The sequence below is a fragment of the Corythoichthys intestinalis genome, chromosome 11, assembly GCF_030265065.1.
Source record: "Corythoichthys intestinalis isolate RoL2023-P3 chromosome 11, ASM3026506v1, whole genome shotgun sequence".
NCBI lineage: Eukaryota > Metazoa > Chordata > Actinopteri > Syngnathiformes > Syngnathidae > Corythoichthys > Corythoichthys intestinalis.
In genome coordinates this window covers 20308963-20328699 of record NC_080405.1, presented here as the reverse complement: position 1 = coordinate 20328699, position 19737 = coordinate 20308963, and positions in this window count along the sequence as shown.

Here is a 19737-nt window from a genome sequence, read left to right as displayed (position 1 = left end):
TTGGAGAGAAACGAGCAATATCTAGCTCAAGTCTGAACATACTGTACTAAGTAAGCAAGTGTGCAGACTGAGGTGAGGTGAGGCTATGTATTGGGATTTTTTTTTTTTTTTTTTTTTTTTTATCTCAGGTCTAGCCTATTTATCTGAACTATACAAATAAATTGTTTGAAATTTTGACATCAAATAGACATTATTGAATTCTTAAAATCAATTTAAAACAGACCATTCATTTATTCGGTTTCAGCACCACTTACTGTATCCTGTTCTGGGTCACTGGGTGCTGGTGCTGATGCCTATCTCAGCAAGCACCGGCCAAAGGCAGACTACACCCTGAACTGGTCGCCAGTCAGTCAAAAGGGCACATACTTTATAGGGACAGACAACCATTTACATTCATTTTCGCACCGTCACTGAATGGGTGAGACAAATGCACCACTTCAGTAAAAAGCACAAACCAGAAAACAAAATTTGAAAGATTTTGATTCATCATTTGTTTTTGTTTCATTACCTTGTACAAGTACATGGTCTGCTCAATAATCTTGAGATTTCATTGTATCCCGAACATATTCAAAACTTTTCGTGCAGAATGCAAAGCAACTTCAGAGCATGAACAAGCTATGTTTTCATTGTATCATTATTTACAACTCGAATCCTATAGCGATTTTTCATGCAAGAATATGCAGTACCATTGTACTGTATGTATCCTAAAGACATTCTCCCAGAGGAGTTTTGCTGCCAAAAGCCATTTGTGCAAATTGCCAGTATGCTTTTTTTCTTTTCGTTATTTTTCCAGGTCCCAAGTTATATACCTGATCATTGCGTCCAAAATAATCTTGTTAGATCTACAAACAAAGCTCGACATCTTTGTATAATACATTGTTGGTCCCCAAAGTCAAATGACGATGTTACACGCTTTTCTTGGGGTGAAGTGATTTTTATTAAATTAAGGCCATGAACCTTTAACAAATTTATTAGCAAGGCTCATTTAGGTTTTTGGGTAAGTTTGTAAAAAAAGACTTTACACATTACTGGAAAGGAGGGTCCGGCCGATTGTCAAACGTCTGAATGAGGAGGAATAATGTGGGTTCCGTCCTGGCCGTGGAACAACAGACAAGCACTTTACTCTTGCTGGAATTCTGGAGAGAGCTTGGGAGTATGCTCATCCAGTCTACATGTGCTTTGTTGACCTGGAAAAGGCACTGTGAGAGGTACTGCTGGAGTATGAGGAGAGGGGACACTCCTTAGGGCAATCCAATCCCTGTGCACCCAGAATGTAAGTCAGACTTGTTCCAAGTGGGTGTTGGCCTTCGCCAGGGTTGCGCTTTGTCATCAATTTTATTCGTGATTTTCGTGGACAGGCTATCAAGGCATAGTTATGGTGGAGAGGGTTTACAGTTTGGTGGGCTGAGGATTGCATCCCCGCTTTTTGCAGATGATGTGGTCCTGTTTGCACTATTAGCCTGTGACCTGCAGCACTCACTGGACAGGTTTGCAACCGACTGTGAAGCGGCAGGGATGACGATCACCTCCAAATCTGAGGCCATGGTTCTCTGCAGGAAACTGGTGGTTTGCCTTCTCTGGGTAGGGAATGAGATCCTGCCTCAAGTGAATGAGTTCAAGTATCTCAGGGTCTTGTTCATGAGTGAGGGAACAATGGAGCGTGAGATTGGACGGAGAATCGGGGAAGCAGGAGCGGTATAGCAGTCGCTTTATTGTACTGTTGCAACGAAGAGAGAGCTGAGCCGAGAGGCAAAGCTCTCCATCTACCGTTCAGTCTTCATTCCTACCCTCACCTATGGTATTGAACAATGGGTCATGACCGAAAGAACAAGATCGCGGGTACAAGTGGTCGAAATGGGCTTTTCTCAGGTGGATAGCTGGCGTCTTACTTAGAGACAGGGTGAGAAACGCTGCTATTCGCGAGAGGCTCAGAATCGAGTTGCTGCTTCTTCAAGTAGAAAGGAGTCAGAAGCGGTTCGGGCATCTGGTGCGGATGCCACCAGGGCGCCTCCTTAAGGAGGTGTTCCTGACACGTCCAGCTGGGAGGAGACCTCAGGGCAACCCCAGAACTAGGTGGTGGGATTATATCTCGACACGGGCCTGGGAGTACCTCGGTATCCCCTAGTCAGAGCTAGTTAATGTGGCCAGGAAAAGGGAAGTTTTGGGATCCCTGCTGAAACTACTGCACCTGCGAACCAATTCCGGATAAACGGGGATGGATGGATGGATTTGTTTATAGATTTAGAACATTAAGCTGTCTCATTTTTGCATATGTACAATCCATCTGAAGTGGAAGGAGCAGGAAGTGGATTATGGCTGTCAACCCTTCCAGGTAAAATGGTGTGTTACAATCAATGGCAGCCAATGAGTTAATGTGTCTAGTTCAACTTCCAAATAGTTTCCAAGTAAATGTCAACAAAGTCAAAGTGCAGAAATGATCAGTCATCAACACTTCTTGTATTTGTGCACAAACTACAAACTCAGCATCCTGGCTTACACAATGCATCAGTATATTTTCCATACATTTTCCAAAAACAGGCTTTCTGTGTGATATCCTGGATGCCAGCAGATGTTGAGACTATTCTGAGCTTGGTGACTCCCTGAGGAGCAAAAGTTCAAAATGTTAAATAGAATTTAGGTTCTGTCAGAGTCAAGCTTCCTCTCTTTAAATGTTTATATTCATGTTGACCTTGGTTTGAAGTCGCCTCTGCTCTTTGGCCTCTACTCATGTGTGAGAGGAAAATCTGACAAGGACACCCACTCGAACACTATTGTTTGAATTCCTCTATATTCCTCTCCAAATAAAATTAATGAATGAAGCACTCGGATTTGACAGTCTGTATTTCAAACAACCAAGGGTAATCTATATAATTACACATCAGTGTAGAACAAGTTTTAATTGCAGTATTGCACTTGTTAAGACAAAAAATTGCAAAGATTTTTTAGTGAGGTCCGTTTATGCCAGGGCCAAATTAAAATGGGACTGTTGTCTCCTTACGTTTACTTGTTGGTGTGATAAATGATGATGAAAGACTTTGGTCTATACACAAGCCAAATTGTGTGTTCCCTCGGGCCAAGTAGTTTTAATACCCACGCAGTCAATAGACCGTCATGTATCTACTACAAACACAAAAGATAAGGGTCACTCTTGAGTTTAATAAGCTAAATGTAAAAACAGCCAATGCAAAAATGTCTTTGTATTATTTCTAAACTCAAATACATCCTACATTCCTCTTACCATGCAGTAGAAACCGATTGCAAACTGTCAAGCATATGCTAAAGCAACAAGTAGTACTATATAACCCCTCTATTTACTCATGTGCAAAGTTTAAATCAGAAGGTAGTAAACATCACATTACCCATTGGCGCATTCTTGTTTTCATGAGCCATCATTTGCCTCTAACCAATTCTTATGACTCACGTCTGAGCTGTCGTGGAGAGAGAATTGTGCTCAGATGATGGATTTAAAGGTCGTGTTTAGCATGCATTTAAATAAACCTCTGCACTCTTCAGTTCAATTTCTAAGAAACTTGATGACGACCGTATTTTTTGTCAAGAATTTTCTGGGGGATTTATGAAAAGTAATACACAGGCAGAAGGATGACACGTATGCACATGACAGAATGTAGATGTCTTAGCACAACGTAGCAGACATGTTGTGTGCTTTGCACATAATCCCACACTTTTCCGATTTACGGCTTAGTCTTTTCCTGTTTAAAAATACTGTGTTTTCTACATGATGAAGTCAGACAAATTGGACATGAAGTTTGCATTTGTTAAATATGACATCAAGAAAAAACGCATGCTAGAACCTTTGGCACCAAAAAGCCAGCAAGAAGTCATAGCCTTTTAGGTAACTTGGACTGTAGGGCTCATGCTCTGTCATCTTTCCCGGGATTCAATTTGTGTTCAAATGAGAGTGTGATCCTGGCTAGCCCCGTTTGCTTTGCCAAATGTCTTTGCCATCCATATTTCAGTGGCTTCATCTTCTCCCGCTGTTCTTCTTTGCACTTTTGCCGCTTTACATGACCTCTCCTGAACACGAGGGCCTCCCCTCCGCTTGGATTACAGACCTCGAGTGTTCAAGATGGAAGGGTGTCAGATGTTAACGGTGTTTGAGGTGGATGGAAGGTAAGTAAAGTCACCTCGAGGGAACTGATCGCAGAGCTGATAGAGAGCCAGAAATAATGAATTCTGGTTTATGCTGTCAGTCAGACTCAGAGCTCCTTCATCGTTATCTGATTGGTGCTTGCTTTTACCCTGAACTCAGTCTGCAGGTGTCACCTCAAGTGCAAGGTTACACGTTTTACTCTTTTAGACTGCAATTGCTTCTGGCATTAACATTCGTTGTGGCTACGCAGATTTTCTCTGCACTAACATTACAACTGTAATGCTAAAGACTGCCTACAAGGACACGAGAAAAAAAGTTTCTTGCGTTCATATTAAGCATAGTTACAGTTCTACTCTAACAGTTCAGATATTTTGTACACACTTGTGCATTGAACTTTCGGGTAATTTACTAAGATTCCATAAAAGGGTGCCAAATGTTGTATCATTTACAGTGTAATTAATTGCATGATTTTATAAAGATATCGATCAGTGTCTGATAATTCACCTTGTTACAGGGAAAAAAAACATCTTCCTGACTTATAATCATTTTATATGTGTTGCTTGGGTCCAAAATAAATAGAAAAAGTGCCACTAAAATTAGAGGTTATACAGGTAATCCCCGGGCTATGAACGAGTTCCATTCCTATGCTGGTGACGTCACCCGAATTTGCGCATAAATCTGAATTAACCCTTTAATTACCCCTAGGTAGCCCCATATATCAAAATTACTATCCAAAAACATGTATTATATGTCATTGTACTGTCCTCACCAAGACGTTGGAGCTAAGTCGTAGCTAGGCAGCGAGCTAAACTGTAATCTTTCCACTCTGTCTCGCACTCTGCTACGCAACTTCTTCGTGGGAGCAAATGCACTCTTCCTCGTGTGTGTGCATGCGCTCTTCTTCGTATGCGCAAGTACGGTCTTCTTCGTGTGTACATTTTCTCTTAAAGTAAGTTAAAGTTCTCTTGAATTACTACCTGCTCTACACTTCCGGTGCCAAAATAAAACCATGCAGCACAAAAGTACATAATAATCAAATACACATTTCTCCAAGGGCTGAAAAGTCACATTCATAAAATAAAATTAAAAACAAAACAACTGGAGACAAAATGGCAGACGAGACTCCAGCATCGTAAAGTCAAAATCACATAAGTCGGATATGTCGTAACCCAGGGACTTCCTGTATTCAAAGTTTCCGATTTTATGTCCTATATTTGTTAAATGTCATTTCTTTGTGTTTCAACTCAAACTGAGTCTACAAAATAAGGAGGAGAATGTGCACATGGCGGAAAACACTTGACTTGAAGTTCCGCTCTGAGACCCCCAATTTGGCTAAATTTCACACTTGTCCTATATGCGTATGTGATACATCATAGGAAATCTTAAAATTTTAATTTTCTGGGAGAAGAAATTTTGAACAGGTGGCCATTTAAAAAATAAATAAATAAAAATAAACACCTAAACCCTAACTGGAGGTGAGAGCATGAGAGAGCATAATTAAAGACATCATGATTTTATCGAGATATTATCGCGTACTTACTTTGTTTCGATCCCAAAACTCCATGTAGCATGTATTACCGAGTGTCAAGACACAGCTGTGAATGGCCATTGCCGGACTTTGAGGGGATTTTATGGGTGAAACATGGCAACATAACAAGGGTCGCGATGCAGAAAACGCAGACATCAAGGAGTGGTCGAGATTTTCTATTTCATATATTTACCCTTTTAAAAGTTTTTTTTTTTTTTTTCTTTGTTTGGATCTATTATTTATCATCTACAATATCGGGGAAAATGAGACAGCAAAAAAAATAAAAAAAAAAAATACAATCATGCGATAGTTATGAGGTAGATATCCGTAACCTATTTACAGACACTATTTTTTTCATTGTTATGGAATTTGTTTATGTCAATGCGACGAAACAAACTAGGAAATACCACTTTAAACCTGCAAACAAAATATGTGTTACATGGTGTAATTACAGGGAAGCCATGTTTTGTTTGGTTTAACTTATGGCAATATTTGCCTACCCTGCATAACATTGTGTTTTAATCAGAGGTTGCGCTAGACTTTTTCGTTGTCTGTCATTTTGACTGACAGTGTCTTAAAAATCCGGTCATAATCTATTTTTACCCGTCACTTACATTTTTAAAATGATAATAATTACATATTCAATAGTATTTAGTTTTCATTCATTTTTAATTAATATTCCGTCCGAACAAGCTTAACAAGAGGCAAACAGACAGCGGAGTGCACCAATCAGCGACGGGCAGACGTTCCGTTAGCAAAGCGACGAGGGCAGGACGAGGGACTTGCGCGCGGAAGTAAACATACGAGGAGAACGGAGTTTATTCAACATGGCTAGCGCGAGACAGACTGTTGTCAATGACTCGTGTCGATGTGTTTTAGCTCATTTAAAACTGAATTTACCGCGGATTGGAACATATTCTCGGCTCTCCCGTCGCCATCCGTGTTGATGTAGAGACGACTTTCGGCGCGCAAGAGTGACGTTGCTCGTGAAGAACACGTCACGCAAATAAACAAATCCGATTTGTCGATTGATTTTGTACCTACTCGAGAGGCTGTGTCCCAGACTTTTTTCTCAGTGTTTGAAAAATACAGGGAGAACAGTCTGGCCGTGCCAGGCAAACACTCAGTTGCCTTGACATTTTTCCGAGTAAGGCCAACGACGTCATGCATCAAGGGAGACAATAGCTAATTAATATGCTCACTCGCCACCCTGTGGTCTGGGGTGTGAATTGCAACCTGTCAAAATGACGGATGGACTTCAGTTTTTTCCGTCACCGTTTTAAAAAACCGGTCAACGACGGAAAATATTCGGTTAACGCGACCCCTGGTTTTAATCTTGGAATTATGTGAGATTAGTAAAAGCAACTTTAAAAAGAAAAGTGCACTTTGTCAGTACAGGATTTAGACAACCTGTTGCTTATTGTACAAAATGTGTATTTCTTGACATTTTATTTTTGTAAAAGTACTGCAGTCTTTGATATCGCTTTTCCTCACATGGTTTCGCAAGGGTGCTTGAGTCTATCCCAGCTACCTATGATCAAGGGACAAGGTCCACCCTGAACTGTTTGCCAGCCAATGGCAGGTACTGCGGTCCATCATTGATCATTATTTTTGGAAAAATGTCAAAAACATAAGTATAAATAATTAGAACAGTAATATTTTGGGGGGGCGGGGGTCCAAACAATAAACTCAATAAAGACCCCTTCCAAATAAAATTGTGTTATCTCTTAAAGCAGTCTGTTAGATTGCTTCTCATCACTCCTGCTTATGACCTGAGTATAGAACAAGTAAATAAAATTCCCTTTAATTTACTAAAAATGCGTCATCAACTCCCTGCAGTAAAAAAAAAAAAAACATCTTAAACATCTTGAGTTCAAGTCTGGGTTACTGTGACTCACTGTGCATAGTGTGCTGCAAATATCTCCTATATGCTTCTTGTACGAATATTCTCTTTCATGGACAAGAAGTGAGGACATAAGGAAGGATGAATAAGAAAGCATGGAAAAAAAAAAAAAAACATGGTGTTTTTCAAAATATATTTTTAGGAACGGTGTCTTGTCTCAGCTTTTCAATAAATCAAAGATTTGCCCTCAGAGAGATCAATAAATAAGTGCATTTACTCACTGCTAATATTTCATTTCACCTTGCATCTTTCTTTGTGGGAGGAATAAAACCTGAAAGAACTTGAAGATGTGCTTTGCTGGGATATCAAATCAATCTTTCATGCGGAGGGTTTATTTATTATTTCTTTTTACCTTCAGTGAAGTACAATTGAAGCCATTTCATTTTCTCTTTGGTACCCTCTGATATGCTTCCCCTCTATATAATTGTGAGTATACTGACACAGAGGTATTTTGATTATATTCTGTATTAACAGGGTAAAAAGATTCAAGAGGCTTGAATTGTTTAAATAACACAATGCAGGTAATAGAAGGTGGGATTTTTTTACTTGAAAAACGTCTGCAAAATCCAAATAATGTACAGTCTTAATGTGTGGAACGTGAAGCAACAGCACATTGATAAAAGTTATTATGTGGTTTTAATTATTATTATGAAACTCATTAAAGTTGTTTACAAAATTCATAATACTGCATATATAAATATAATGTACTCTTTTTCAGTGTGGTCACTACAACTCTATAGAGTCTGATGTTTTACTAATTTAATTGATTCTTAGTAATAGTATTTTTTTTTTTTTTTTTTTTTTTTTTTTCTAATTCTCTTTTACAGATATACTATATACGTATACTGATGAACCAATTCTCCTTCAGAATTTCAACTTTCCCTCACTGTTACATTGACCACCTTTATAAATCATTGCTGCCATCTAGTGAAAATAACACCTAATTGTCACTTCGTCTACAGTTGACAACATGAAATTAAAGCATGAGAAAGAATAAAAACTCTTGTTCGTGTTGGCAACTTCGTAAAAATGTAAAACTGCTTTTTTTATGTGTAGGTTTTTTTTGTTTGTTTGTTTGTTTGTTTTTTTGTCCAAATTCCTAATATTAAATTAAATCTATTTGATTAGATATGACAATAGCAAAGCCAGAGTTAGATTTTGAATTCAAGGTGACTCTGAAGTTGATTAAAAATAAAAATGTTAAAATATTTACGCAACGGTGACATTTTTTTTTCTCTGAGTAATAATTTACAGCCTTTTACTTACTGATACTCTTTTATTTCAACATGGGTCCACCTGGAGTCACCTTTGATTTACTTACCCAGTCCACCCCCCTTTTTATGTTATGTTAAGCACAACTTTACATAAGGTCACTGTTTTGTTGTTGGTGTTCTTTTTCTTTAACTTTATTTCCCTTGCTATCTCATTGACCTATCCCGTTTCTATGTGTCATGAACTTTGACTGCGCATTGGAATTGTGTAAAATGTCACAAGCTGTGCACACAGAGCGAGGGACATGATGAAACTGTTTTTTTATATATCTTATAACATACAATGTGAACAGTTGCAAGTTGCTTTTGTGCTTTTTTGCCAAGCATATGAATTCTAAGATATTATGTTTTGTAATTTTACATTTATGCATTATTCAACTACTTCAACAGTTATATTTACCTTTTAGAGGAAACATTTTATCATGTTTGTTGAATTGAAATGCAATTTTGAAGGCACGACACGAGTAAAGCTCAAGTGAGTTTCAAATTTTAAAGTGAGTCAAAATGATGTTGACAGTAAATTCATATAAATACATATGGGGGTTCAGTTTTGAGTGTAATTGTGATTTTTGGCATTATCTTATTAGGAATACAGCATATTCATTATTGTTTACATGGTTGTTTGCTGTTATCATACGCAGTATGTATAGTTCAATAATATTAATTTTAGTTGTCATTTTTATTATTACGTAATTTGAAACATATTTTTCAAATTAATTCATTAAAATACAGTGGGGCAAATAAGTATTTAGTCAACCACAAATTGTGCAAGTTCTCCAACTTGAAAAGATTAGAGAGGCCTGTAATTGTCAACATGGGTAAACCTCAACCACAAGAGACAGATTGTGGGGGAAAAAAACAGAAAATCACATTGTTTGATTTTTAAAGAATTTATTTCCAAATTAGAGTGGACAATACGTATTTGGTCACCTTCAAACAAGCAAGATTTCTGCCTGTCAAAGAGGTCTAACTTCTTCTAACGAGGTCTAACGATGCTCCACTCGTTACCTGTACTAATGGCACCTGTTTTAACTCATTAACAGTATAAAAGACACCTGTCCACAACCTCAGTCAGTCACACTCCAAACTCCACTATGGCCAAGACCAAAGAGCTGTCGAAGAACACCAGAGACAAAATTGTAGACCTGCGCCAGGCTGGGAAGACTGAATCTGCAATAGGTAAAATGATTGGTGTAAAGAAATCAACTGTGGGAGCAATTATTAGAAAATGGAAGACATACAAGACCACTGACAATCTCCCTCTATCTGGGGCTCCATGCAAGATCTTACCCCGTGGCGTCAAAATGATAACAAGAACGGAGAGCAAAAATCCCAGAACAACACAGGGGGACCTAGTGAATGGCCTACAGAGAGCTGGGACCACAGTAACAAAGGCTACTATCAGTAACACAATGCGCCGCCAGGGACTCAAATCCTGCACTGCCAGACGTGTCCCCCTGCTGAAGCCAGTACACATCCAGGCCCGTCTGCGTTTCGATAGAGAGCATTTGGATGATCCAGAAGAGGACTGGGAGAATGTGTTATGGTCAGATGAAACCAAAAGAGAACTTTTTGGTATAAACACAGGTTCTCGTGTTTGGAGGAGAAGGAATACTGAATTGCATCCGAGGAACACCATACCCACTGTGAAGCATGGGGGTGGAAATATCATGCTTTGGGGTGGTTTTCTGCAAAGGGGCAAGGACGACTGATCTGTGTAAAGGAAAGAATGAATGGGGCCATGTATCGAGAGATTTTGAGTGAAAATCTCCTTCCATCAGCAAGGGCATTGATGAGATGAGACGTGACTGGGTCTTTCAGCATGACAATGATCCCAAACACACAGCCAGGGCAACAAAGGATTGGCTTCGTAAGAAGCATTTCAAGGTCCTGGAGTGGCCTAGCCAGTCTCCAGATCTCAACCCCATAGAAAATCTGTGGAGGGAGTTGAAAGTGGGAGAACTTGCACAATTAGTGGTTGACTAATTACTTATTTGCCCCACTGTATAACAACTCACTTTAAATACTGTATATGTATTAAAATGAATATGTACAAATGTATTGTACTTGGCCAGATTATACAATTTAATTGAAATATCATTTCTACATTCAGAAATAAGGATTTGATATTAAGCAACTTTACATCATAAATATACTGTCAAGTCATTTTAATTACACACGAATACACTTCTGTTAGTTAACGCCTAAATGTCTGACATAATGCTTGGGCAGCACTTTCATACATAACAGCAGTTTCATACATAATGGACCTTTTAACCCTTTCATGCGCAAAAAATGTTTTTCTTTTGATATTTGTATTACATTCATGTAGGACATTGGTCTCAAAATTGTGGCCCACAGGCCATTGTGGCCGGCAAGACAATATTTTGCGGCCCCCATTTGACATCAAATTTTAGTATTAGTTAAATTAGTATTAGTGTTGCACACATATAATATTTTTTTACAAATGTATTTCAAAAACATTTACTGTAAATAATTTTAAATAAAATGAATGAATTAGTTGAACGATCCATTTGAGGCGGGGATCAACTGGTAAAAAATATATAAATAGAAATTGTTTTTTGTTTTGTGTTTTTAAATCGAAATTTCATAAAAAAACATAAGTAATAAAAGTATACATAATTCTAAATAAAATAAATCAAAATTAAAACTTCAAAAAACTAAAATAAACACATATGATAAATTGGAAAAAACCAAAGACATAAGTCCAAAATAAGTGTGGCTCATGTGTATTTTGCTTTTTGTATTTTATTGATTTTTTTTTCCTCTTTAACCTCACAGTTTAACTCTTTGTCTGCCCTTGACAGCAATAGACGTCCAATCCATTTTAACTCAGTATCGAATGATCACTTCGAGCCCCTCCCAGTTGGAATGGATTGGACGTCTACTACTGCCAATAGGTCTTTTCAAAACCAATTCCCCTATTTTACCAAGTCCCACAACACAAACTCTGAGACCTGTGCTGGTAGGGTATGAGTTGAGCTAAAGATAACTTCTGTAGTGACCACTGCCCTCGACAGGGTTCATAACGGTGATAATGGAGAATGTGCATTTGACAAATGAGTTGTAGTCTGAAGTTGACATTGTCATCCTGTACATGACAAAAACATTGGGGATTTCCATAGCTGATGGATGTTCTACATGTTCAGTACCAGTGATGGAAGTAATGAAGTAAAAGTACTTAGTTACTAAAAACTAAGTGCATTTTGTTTATTTGTAATTTACTTGAGTACAAATATACAGTGGTACTTTTTACTTTTATTTCACTACATTAATCAGCACATATTTGTACTTTTTACTCCACTACGTACTTGTACTTCTTACACCACTACTTTTCAAATTGTCGCCTGCGTTCCACGTTATTAGGGCCCAAGCACTAAGCGTGCGAAGGCCCTATTGTTTTGCAAAGGATTATTAGGGTCGGAGCACTAAGCGTGCGAAGGCCCTATTGTTTTGCAAAGGTTTTTTTTTTTATTTTTTTTTTTTCAGGGCAAATGAAAATGGCCAATTTGGAGGCCTGAACATGCACGAAAAGTCTCCAAAATTTGCACATACGTGCGGAAAATTATAAATTTCGATAATTTTGCAACGTTGCAAAAAAAACTAACAAAATGGCTCAGTGGCGCCCCCTTGAAATTTTAAAATTGGCCTATAACATTAGGGTCTGTCAGCGTAGAGCGATGAAATTTGGGGAGTCTATACCTTGTCTAAAACCGATCCAAAAAAGCATTTACACCCATATTCCAAACCCAACAGGAAATCGGTTATTTTGGATCGAATATGAAATTTTTATCGATTTACAGGGTGCACATTTGAGACCTTTTCGCCGAGGAAGTTAGTTGGATCATCTTCAAAATTGGTGAGACTGTTCAGGAGACATATGAGATTTTAAGTTTTAAAATGGTGCGTTTTCATTCACGGGTCTGACCTGAGCGTGGTGCCAAAGTCGGCCATTTTTTCGGCAAAATGACTAATTCAGTAAATGACTAATAGTTCCTTGACACAACGTTCAATCTTTTTCATATCTGGCATGTATGTGCGGTATCCCACCCTTAACATGAGTGCATTGAAATATTACCCATTAGGCCTAGCGCCCCCTAGTGAGAACAGGAAATGCCTTTTTTTACGAGACAGGTTCCTCCTTCAAGGGAAAAAATCTATTGACCTTAAACCTGCATCAGGGGAGCCTTAAGACCTGTGTTCAGGTGCCTGATGAAAAATATTGAGGTTTCGTTGAAGCGGCGGGGTCCAAACAGGAAAGTGAAAATGATGAAAACAATTTGTATCGCAAAAAACTTTGAACAGTCGTAACTCAGCAGATATACAACATTTCTACGCCAAACTTCCCGTGCTTGTTGAGAGTCATACCCTGAAGGGTCTTGTAAGGGTCATTTGCATCAACCCTACAGTGCCAACTAGTGGTGACAAAAAGGAGTTTTAAAACAGGCCTTCCTATTGGGTTTTTTCAACGTATAGCAATAAAATTTGGGGAGTCCATACCTTATGCAAAACCGTTCCAAAAAGTCTCGTGCACCCATTTTCCAAATCCAACAGAAAATCGGGTATTTTGCATCGAATGTGAAATTTTTATCCATTTGTAGTATAGTTTACATTTGGAGGCCTGAACATGCACGAAAACTCACCAAATTTTGCACATACATGCGGCTTTGCATGGATTTTGATAATCTTGCGACATTACAAAAAAATGTAACAAAATGGCTCAGTGGCGCCCCCTTGAATTTTTCAAAAAGGCGTTTCCTATTAGGTTTTTTTAACGTAGAGCAATGAAATTTGGGGAGTCAATACCTTGTGCAAAACTGCTCCAAAAAGTCTCTTGAACCCATATTCCAAACCCAACAGGAAATCGGGTATTTTGGATCGAATGTGAAATTTTTATCAATTGACAGGGTGCACATTTGACACCTTGTCACAGAGGGAGTTAGTTGGATCATCTTCAAAATTGGTGAGACTATTCAGGAGACGTAGGAGATCTAAAACTTTCAAAATGGTGCGTTTTCATTCATGGGTCTGACCTGGGCGTGGTGCCAAAATCGGCCATTTTTTCGGCAAAATGACAAATTCAGTAAAAGACTAATAGCTCCTTGACACAACGTTCAATTATTTTCATATCTGGCATGTTTGTGTGGGATCCCACCCTTAACACGAGTGCATTGAAACATTACCCATTAGGCCTAGCGCCCCCTAGTGGGAACAGGAAATGCCTTTTTTTTTACTAAACAGGTTCCTCCTCCAAGGAAAAAAATATATTCACCTGAAACCTGCATCAGGGGAGCCATAAGACATGTGTTCAGGTGCCTGATGAAAAATACTGAGGTTTGGTTGAAGCAGAAGAGTCCAACAGGAGAAGTGAAAATGACTGAAGCCATTTCGTCTCATCACAAGTTTTGAACAGTCATAACTTCTACAACATATCTGCGCCAAACATCTCGTGCTTCAATAGTGAGAGCAATGCGCCTTCAGATGGGTACTGCACACTCTTGTACAGTTTGTGGCACTATGCACCTGATAGTTGCTTGCAATCTGCCATTAGGTTTTGGGGGTTTTCAGATTGTTAAGCTTCTGTTTACAGTGCAATAAATTTTATTGCCTGTTTTTTCCCATTCTGCACAGTTTTAAATAAAATTGAGCAGTCAATGAATTTTTTGGTTCTTTCTTTGAATATTGACTCAGATCTTTGTATGTACGAAAATCGACGACGAGCCAATTAGCTACATTAGCTATGCGGACTTCACTTGTTGAGACAATATTACAGGCATAGCCACGGACAGCTACTTGTTAAGGACCAAGTTGATATGTACACGAAGGGGGGAGGAACCCGAAAGAAGTGGAGTAGGCTAATCGACGGTCATTCACCGTAGCTAATCATTCAGCTAAGCATAGGTCGACCAATGTGTGGTAGCGAGCGAGCCTCAGAGGGAACGATGGGACTACTGAGGGAACGATGGGACTACTGAGGGAACGATGGGACTACTGAGGGAACGATGGGACTAGTAGTCCCATCGTTCCCTCTGAGGCTCGCTCGCTACCACACATTGGTCGACCTATGCTTAGCTGAATGATTAGCTACGGTGAATGACCGTCGATTAGCCTACTCCACTTCTTTCGGGTTCCTCCCCCCTTCGTGTACATATCAACTTGGTCCTTAACAAGTAGCTGTCCGTGGCTATGCCTGTAATATTGTCTCAACAAGTGAAGTCCGCATAGCTAATGTAGCTAATTGGCTCGTCGTCGATTTTCGTGCCTTTCTTAGGAAGGCGAAATTCACTTGATGTTGACACGAATTATGATTATATACGCTTGATAAATCTTTAACTGAATGACATTCATGAGAAAACATTAATTCCACGGAACTTCTTACCTGAGCGTGCTCTGCCATTTCTGTCGTACTCTGCCGTGATGAATAAAGCAAGAAGGAGCAGGTCGGCAATGGTGTGTCCCGCCCTCCTCCTGAACAATCGCCGTTCCGATTGGTCTGAATTTTGCCTCACATCACATGCTTGGGCCGAAATTTAGTTGTACATGCTCAGAAAACACTTGTAGATTATTAAAGATAAAACACCCGAAGAACTATTCACTAGATTGTGTTCTTTCTTAACTAACGTCTTCTTTTGACCACGACTTGGAATGATATTTTTGTGTTTTACAACATATTATTTCGATGTACAAGTAGATTTTTTCATCTTTGGTTACAAGTGACTTTTGTCTCAGAAAACGCCACAAGGGGTGAGACGAAACTTTTTCACCTGTAGCAAAGAAAAAAACACCTGTAGAAAAATAAAAAAATCACTTGTAAATGGGGGAAAAAAACACTTGAAGAAATTTTTTAATATTGTTTTTTCATGTTTATTTCACAACGAAAAATTTGGAAATACAAGTGTTTTTTTAGTTAAAATACAAGTGTTTTTTAGTTAAGATGAGTCATTTTACAGGTATGTTTTTATTTTAAAACTAGGTTACAAGTATTTTTTTTGTCTCATAAAACGCGACAAGGGTGAGACAAAACTTTTTAACCTGTAGCTAAGAAAAAACACCCGTAGAACAAAAAAAATCACTTGTAAATGAGGAAAAAAAACACTTGAAGAAATTTTATAATATTGTTTTTTCATGTTTATTTCACAACGAAAAAATTTGGAAATACAAGTGTTTTTTTAGTTAAAATACAAGTGTTTTTTAGTTAAGATGAGTCATTTTACAGGTATGTTTTTATTTTAAAACTAGGTTACGAGTATTTTTTTTGTCTCATAAAACGCGACAAGGGTGAGACAAAACTTTTTAACCTGTAGCTAAGAAAAAACACCCGTAGAACAAAAAAAATCACTTGTAATTGGAAAAAAAACACTTGTATAATGTATTTTTTACATTGTGTTTTTTTCATGTTTATTACAAAAGGAAAAAGTCGGTAATACAAGTGTTTTTTAGTTAAAAATGGTCATTTTACAGGAAGAATTTTCATTTTACAACCTCACTTCTTTTGGCACTATTCTATCTCCATAGAAATCAACACAGGTTCCAAGAAAGTTAGTGCAGGTGGTGAAACAAGGAAAAAGGTGACGCTTACCATTGAAATGAAGATGGAAATGATAGAAAAATATGAGGGTGGGCTGCAAGTCCGTGAACTGGTTCAACAATACTATAGACCCTACCCACCGACGTCACAACATCACGTGCTCGCTGTATTGTTCCGCCCCCTTGTCCGTCATTTTGTGTCTGTATTATCAATGGTCTCAATTGATCGAGCAATTTATAATGCATTTCATGGAAGACCCGGTGCTTTCGGATATCATAAACTCACTTGATGCGTTGCATAAAAGGCGTTATGCGGAAAAGCTTCAGTTTATCCATTCGCCAGATCCATATTTGATGCCTAAATCGATGTTTTTTGACCCGCTGTCTCCGCCGTATTTGCCTGACATCTGCTAGCTACCCTGATATGGACAACTATCTTGTCCACACAAAATCAGCCTATTCTCACGAAAGTTTGAAAAACTTTAAGAGCTTGGAGGCTTATAAATACTTCGTTGCTGGTTGGGTCAAACAGGTCCTCGTCCACGAAAATTCGGCAGGAATCTATCTTGTGCTTGGAAAGGTGAGTTACGAAATTTTCAATTCAAAATCTTTTGTTCTTGCTAACATCCACTGTCAAGTCTAATGTATTTCATGTCATTTGTCAATGGAGCTAGGGCTTTTAATGTTTATATGGTTTAGCGATAGCACTCTCACTACATACATACGTGTATGTTGTCGGCGATTAGCCTAGCAATGATCTTAATTATGGTTGTCAGCCCAAAACCCTCTAAATATATATTAAATGCATCTTACCAGATATAAAATGACTACTACATAATCTGTGGTAATCGTTTGGAGCCCAGTTTTCTCGTCGAATTGCAGCAGCCCATCTCGCTCTCTCCTCTCCGTGTCTCTCGGAATCCGGTAGAACTTCAAGTCTCTCCGTCTATCTTCTCTGTTATTGCAACCGACCACCACACACGCCTTCACCATTTTGATTATTAATGTTAACGAGCAGAAAAACACGCCGTAAATAGCAGGAATGTACGTAGCCGTAACAGGTCAACACGATGTGTTGACGGACAATTCGGCGGCACCAGTCAGGAGAGCGTAGTTGAGACGTCACGTGGGTAGGGTCTATAGAACGTCTACAATCTCCACAGTCCAGAGTTTGTGCAACACAACACGCCTACTGTCCGCCGCAGTTGACGGTGTTCTCAACAAAACATTGAAAGAGGAATTAAAATATCAACCGTACCGCTCCCTACAGCACCCAAAACACGTCCGCCACATTAGAACCCGATTCGTTGCAATATATGAGGAATTATTATCTTATTATTCCGTTTTTTTATTAATAATGTATTAGTTTTGCTATTTGTAATTGCCATTTGTAATAGTAAAGGCAGTATTTGCTCGACATACGACCATTTCGACTTAAAAACACAAATTAACTTCGTATGTAGAAGTACGACTATACAGTATATAATACTATAGGTACTATATACTGAATATGTATATACCGTATAATGATCCCTTGCTACGTGCCGTCAGGCCATCGCGGATTTTTTTTCCAATTTAAAAAAAAAATGCAGATGAGCTGTCCTGAGGAGATCGCGTAGTCTCACTCTCCCTCCCTCTTCCTGTTCTTTGTTCATCAGGCTGTCCAGTGGAGTTACTTATTAAAGTTGACGACGATTGACAGATGTTTGGGTCTGATGTTGCCAGAGACACGAACTTCGAAGCGCCACATGTGTCAATCATCATTTAACTTGTTAAACAGTTGATGTGGCAACTCATTGTGTGTAGGCAGCTTGAGCGGACTCACTCATTGAAGCATTTAATAAAGCCAAACATTTTTCTACTACTTTATTCTTGTTTAAAAATAATTTGGTGGGACAGTTAAATGTTTAAAACTTGTCATAATCATTACATTTGAAGTGCGTAAAAACCATTTATTAAAATATGGAGGGTGATTTAAAAAGAATGGGCCAAAACCATTGAGATATATTTAATAAATAAATAAATAAATAAATTTATAACTTGCTGGGTACAAGTATTGTATATAACTTCGTTTTTATTTCATGCTTTACAAGTGCTCAATGTGACCACCACCAGCGGCACGGACAACATCAAGCCGATGTGACTTTTAATTTGTTAAAATTACTTTTTTCTGAATTTTAATTCTTATTTTATTTCTAATTAAATTGTAAATTAAATGATTAATTAATTAATTGTAATTAATTAATTAATTTAATTCAGTCCATTTCAAAGATTTTAAAATGAATGTTGCATGATGATTTTGGCACATTCTTTTTGAATCACACTGTATATGTGTATATTTTTTCGCGGAAAACAAAGACAAGACTGAAAAAGCAGTTTCTGCACAACCTCTTTCAACCTCTTTAAAAGAAACTGTTGTATTTTAAGCAAAAAGTACTGTTGTGTTTGATAGAACAATATGTCTATATGCTGCCATAGCAGATTCATGGCGCATGAAGCCCCCGAACTATTTTTCAACCTGGAAACCCCAGTTTACAGACGTCGCGCAACCGCTTTTGTTTCAACCCAGCCATAAAGGAAACAAACGAAGGTAATTAATTATATTATTATTCAAAATGTCTGTCTTTTTTTTTTAGCTTAGAATCATTAATTTATGTCTAATATTTGGTTTAAAAAATAAAAAATAAAAAAAAATATTCACTCGCATATTTTAAACTTTTAAACAAATTATGTCACAATGAACAAAATTGTGTCTGTAAAAAAAGTCAAGGATATCTACCTCATTACTATCGTTTAATTGTATTTTTTTTGTTGTTGTTTTTTTGTTTTGTTTTTTGTTACTGTCGCATTGTCGAAACAAGGTAAGTATGCGATAATATCTCGTTAAAGTCATGGCGTCTTTAATTCTGCTCTCGCGTCTTCTCACCTCCAGATAGGGTTTTGCTGTTTATAAATCATTTTTTTTAAAAATGCCCTCCTGTTCAAAATTTTTTTTACCCCAAAAGATTTAGATTCAGAGTTTATTTGTCATTGTCAAGATAACAACGAAATTCGGAATCTTAATCTGAATATATTTCATTTATTTTTATTATACTTTGGGGAGAAGGGGGTGAAAAAAATGTATTATATTTATATCTTTCCAATGCTGAATCTGAATAAATACATTGAGCACACACCATTTTTTTTTTTTTTTTTTTTTTTTTTTTTTTTTTTTTTTGAGGGGGTTACGCAGTTTTTAACTTATCGCGGTGGGTTCTGGTTACCATTAACCCCGAAAAACAAGGAATCACTGTTTATACGTATATTACTTTTTTTCATCAAGTACTTTTGTACTTAAGTAAATTTTTCTTAGAAACTTGCATTTTTATTTAAGTAA